This window comes from Prionailurus viverrinus, chromosome B4, assembly GCF_022837055.1.
Source record: "Prionailurus viverrinus isolate Anna chromosome B4, UM_Priviv_1.0, whole genome shotgun sequence".
Taxonomy (NCBI): Eukaryota; Metazoa; Chordata; class Mammalia; order Carnivora; family Felidae; genus Prionailurus; species Prionailurus viverrinus.
The window spans coordinates 23,099,888-23,105,082 of record NC_062567.1 but is presented as its reverse complement, the minus strand read 5'-3'; the positions used below and the strand labels follow the sequence as shown (position 1 = coordinate 23,105,082).

The window sequence follows — 5,195 nt, the reverse complement described above, 5'->3', positions numbered from 1 at the left end:
TTAGCCTCTCTGTGCCTCAGTTTCCATAGCTATAAAATGGTAGCGATCATAGTAACAATTTCATAGCACTGTTATGAGGACTAAGTGAATTAACAGGTGGAAAGCCCTCAGCATTGCCACGTAGTAATTCTTGCATGTGTTAGGTACTTTACCCCGTTGTTATAAATATGTGTGAAATATCTGAGGCTTTCAAGATGGAAAGTAGGGAAATTCACAAAGAACGGTGATGTCATTAACAGGTATAGGAAGCCAGGGAGAGTGGTTTGGAAGATGGCAAGGAATATATGTGGCTTTAATTGTATCGGGCTGGAGTTACAGGCAAAAAGAAGGGTGGAAATATGTAGGAGAGCTTGGAGATGCAATACAGAAGCCCCAAAGAGAAGTTATGACCAGATGTTACGGATTTGGAAGACATCTTCCTTTGGTGACTTCATAGTATAGGAAGAAATCAGATCACTAAAGGAAAGAAAACATGGTGAGGACAAAACTTTGGAGAGTGGGCATATTTATTTATTTATGTATGTACTTATTTATTTTTAGAGACCGAGAGAGAAAGAGAGAGAGAGTGCACTTTCGAGCGGGAGAGAAGTCAGGGAGAGGGAGAGAGAGAAAATCGTAAGCAGGCTCCATACTGTCAGTGCAGAGCCCAACGTGGGGCTTGATCCCACAAGACTGGGATCATGACCTGAGCTGAAATCAGGAGTCAGACGTCGAACCGACGGAGCCGCTCAGGTGCCCCAGAGAATGTGCACACTTAAAGAATGAAAGAAAGGAGGAGAACCAGGAAAAGTCAAAGAACACGTACAGAATTAGAGGGGGAAACCAGAAAGATGGGAGAAGGAAGGTTGTGTCAAATGTGTTTTTCATGGAAGCCAAATTTTCCTTGATGTGGCTGAGATGCGTCTTGGGGCAGCATGACAGAGAGATGGCTTTCCAGAGTCCTAGGTGGGCGGTTGGTGGTGCTGGGGGTGGGGGGCATTCCTCCAAGACCCTTGCCTTCTTACGGGATGGAGCCCAGAAAGGGAGCCATGAGGACACAGGTCTGCCCAGCCCTCTTTCTTCCCACCTGCCTCTCCTTGATGACCCCTAAGTCCTACTCTCTCCTCTGTGACTCCGCTTCCCTGGAACGCTGTGAAACCTGATGTTGATGAGGGCTTTCCCCGCACAACAGAATTCGAAGAATTGACCTCTGAGCCTGCTTGATTTAAAGAAATGTAATCAGTTGAGGTGGGGAGGAATAAAGGCTATCTTCTTGTTGCATGATCGTGTTTTGCATGTCAGAAGATGATTATGCCTCTCCTTTAGGCATTGCTACATTCCTGTGCTAACGATCCAAATTCCCCCCAAATTTACAGACACCTCAGGACAAGAACAGCAAAGGTCTGTGTACTGAGCGGGGCAAAAAGAAAGCAGAGGTGCCTGGGTGGCTCAGTCGGTTGAATACCTGACTTTGGCTCAGGTCACACTCTTAGGGTTTGTGAGCTCGACCCCCACATTGGGTTCACTGATGTCAGTTCAGAGCCTGCTTTGGCTCCTCTGTCCACCTCTCTCTCTCTGCCGCCCCACCCCCCCCACACCTCAAAATAAATAAGACATTAAAAAAAGAAAAGCATGTGAATTTCACAACAGAGCCCTGTTCCTTATTTTAAAAAGGTACAAGAAGGGTGTACAAAGAGGCATGAAACGGTCTCAGGAGGTACGGGAGAAAGGGACAGGTGCAGGGGCAAGGCTTGAAAAGAGTGACAGCGTTTGAGCAAATGTAGAGAAGACTGAAAATACATCACACAGAAGTTCTGGTGTGGAAAAGAGGATGATGGAAGGAGTTCATGTAAGATGACTTCAGTCAAGGGCACAGACAGACATACTGGTAAAGTGCATGAACTCTGGGGACAGACAGTCTGGTTCAAGTGCCACTTCAGCCACGGTGTAGCTGTGAGACCTCGAGAAAGTTCCTTCGTCTCTCTGCTCCGTGAAAAAAACGTATGTGTTAACTCTTTTCAGTCTAGATAATCAGACTAAAGTGTGCCCAAGAATGTTTAAAAATCCGATGACCGAGGCAGAAGAAAATCCATTTTGTAACTGTTGACAGCGATTTGGGCAGCCAGACACGCAGCACCGGGAGCGCCTGCTTTATTTTTCTTCTTTCTCCTTGTGCCTCTAGAGCTATTATAGTGATCAGCCTTCCACCCACTAAAACTGTAAGTCATCAGAGAACAGGGACTTTGGCTGGTTTTGCTCACGATTAACACAGTAAGTTTACAAGTAAATAACTAATTAAAAATACATTAACTTATAGGGAAGCTTGTTCAAAATTGAACCTGAGTTTCACAAGTCATGGTGTGGCTTGGGAAAGGAGGGTTGCGGATGGAAACGGAAGTGGAGACACAGGAAGGGCTGAAGCGGGAGGGGTCTGAGTGGGGGAAACAGGGTGGTTGAAAGAAAGGAGGAAGGGAAGGGTAGGAGTTCAGCCTGCAGAGATGGGAGCAGCGTTCTCGAATGTTCATGGGAAGGTTAAATGGGACCCCAGCCAGGGAAATACATTTCCTACTCAGTCTATTCCTGTTTTGCATCTCTTCTGGTATCAATTTTTTTTGAATTTACCTTTGTTTAGATTAAGATATTTATGAAATTGTTTATAATGGTCTCATTTAATCTGTTCATGGTTTTTCTTATTTTTTTTCTTATTATTTTTTTTTTCTTTCATTGTGTTTTTCTTTTTTTTAAAGTGGACTTCATGCCCAATGTGGGGCTTGAACTCACAACCCTGGGATCAAGTATCAGATGCTCTACCGACTGAGCCAGCCGGGCGCCCCCTCATTTGTATTGTTCTTGATGAAAATGTCAGGATTCATCTATTTTGATGGGGAGTGTTCTTATTAAAGGAGCCCCATTGGAATGTATTTGTTAATGTAAGTTATGTCCGGGTTTCTAATTTGTTCATTCATAAATCATATTACTTTCTTCCTTCTGATATCTTCAGGATTTGATTCTTCTTTTCTAACATTTTGAGTGTTTAATAATTTGAAAACAAAAGAATGCGTGGTTCCTGAAAGTAGCCGTGGCTGTGGTCTCCCCAGAGTGTGGAGGTTGGGCAGGGAGCTGTGGAGGGTTAGAGGCAGGCCTCGGCCGATTTGCATCCCAGATGCCCGAATGTTAAAATGGCACATGACCCCCAAACTACAAATTATTCCCTTTGCAAAGCTCACTTGCCTTGAAATGACTGCTTCTTGTAATTTTTAAAAAGCTTTTTTTAATGTTTATTCATTTTTGAGAGAGAGACAGAGTGTGAGTGGGGAAGGAGCAGAGAGAGAGAGGGAGACACAGAATCCGAAGCAGGTTCCAGGCTCTGAGCTGTCAGCACAGGGCCTGACGCGGGGCTCGAACCCATGAACCTTGAGATCATGACCCAGGCGAAGTCTGACGCTTAACCGACTGAGCCGCCCAGGCGCCCCACTCCTTGTAATTTTAAAGACAGTTTGGCTCTATCTTTTCTGCCTCCTTTCTATGATCTCGCCCAAATGCCATGCCCGACGCTGTATGCTGGGCTGGTTCGCAGTTTTCCCACAGAAAACTGTTTTACAGGCAGAATAATCTATCGTGATAAAAGGCCGAGAGCCTCGAATTAAGTTCACGTCACAGCTCTGCCGCTTCCTCACTGTGTGAGCTTTGTCGGGTTATTTGACCCAAGCCTCAGTCTCCTCACCTACTAAATGGGGGTAATGACAGCACCTGCCTCAAAGAGCAGTTGTGAGCCCTCGGGGAGAATGCCTGTCAAAGCTTTTATCACGAAAGGAATGTTCGCTCACCCCATCTGTTACATGTGTCCACGGACTTCCACGTGCAGGTGTTTAAATGTCTTCCACGTACTATGTTTGGGTAGGACAGCTCTTATTCTTCGTTCACAATGAGGAAAATGAGACACAGAGAACTCAAGGACAAGTTGTGGTTAACAACGGAAGGCTAGACTTTGAGCGCTAACTGCACGCTCTTTTTAAGAGGGTAGGTTAGCTTTTGGCAACAACTAGGAAATAATGGTTTTGTGCTCACGGTTCACAAGCACCCCTCCTCATGTTGTTAAATTCTTTCCCAGGGTCTTCCTCCTCCTGGTGAAATCTCTACAGATAAGGCTCAGCGTGTATTATCTCCCAGGGAGTGTTTATATTTTATCGGCGAAGACTTACAAGCTCAGAAAGCCTTCAAGGGGTGAAGAATGAGCCTCTAAAAGAAAATTTAAGGGCGCCCGGGGGGGCTCAGTTGGCTGGGCGTCCGACTTCGGCTCAGATCACGATCTCACAGTTTGCAAGTTCGAGCCCCGCGTCGGGCTCTGTGCTGACAGCTCAGAGCCTGGAGCCTGCTTCGGATTCTGTGTCTCCCTCTCTCTCTGCCCCACCCCTGCTCATGCTCTGTCTGTCTGTCTCGCTCAGAAATAAAGATTAAAAAAATTTGAAAGAAAGAAATTTTAAGTCTAGGAATAGTGTGGGGCAAGGGATCTTCTCAGTGAGTGAATTTTCTTATTGTATCTCATAGCAGATGGAATTAGGCCCCACAAACACGTCCGTATCCTAATCCCTGGAAGCCACCATGCCACTTAACATGACAAAGGAATTTTGCAGAAGTGGTTAAATTTAGCATCTTGAGGTGGGGAGATTATCCTGGATTATCCAGGCAGTCCCAGTATATTCACAAGTGTCCTAAGAGGGAGACAGGAGGGTCAGAGTCAGAAGGGGAGAGGTGACAATGGATGCCGAGGTGAGGGGTGGGGAGGAGAGAGAGAGAGAGAGGAATTTGAAGATGCTATGCTACTGCCTTTGAAGATGGGGGCGAGGGGGTGAGGGGGTGAGGGGGTGGGGGCCGGGGAGGGGCGTAGAGCTATATACCAAGGAATGCAGATGGCTGCTATAGGCTGGAAAAGGCAAGGAAATGGATTAGCCACTACAGCCTCCAGAGGAAACATAACCCTGCCGACACCTTGAGTTGAGGACTTCTGACCTCCAGAAATGGGAGATAGTAAATTTACGCTGTTTCCAGCCGTTGCGTTTGTGTTAATTTGTTACAGCAGCCAGGGGAAACTGATACACATCTCATTCTCCCTCTGTGGTCAAGCAAACTCATCTTTTCCCTTAGTCAACCATTTCCAACATAGACCAAGGGATTCAAAGGAACGCGGCTGCACAACTATTGCAAAATGAGCTGTA

At 46.1% G+C, this 5,195-nt stretch overlaps 1 long non-coding RNA gene across 1 annotated transcript; it reads left to right on the top strand.

Annotated features, from left to right (window-relative positions):
- Positions 1-2,470: 2,470 nt before the first annotated feature.
- Positions 2,471-4,280, top strand: LOC125169503 (uncharacterized). Its single transcript, XR_007153704.1, has 3 exons — positions 2,471-2,578; positions 2,727-2,909; positions 4,091-4,280. It is a non-coding gene; the product is annotated as an uncharacterized LOC125169503 (long non-coding RNA).
- Positions 4,281-5,195: the final 915 nt, after the last annotated feature.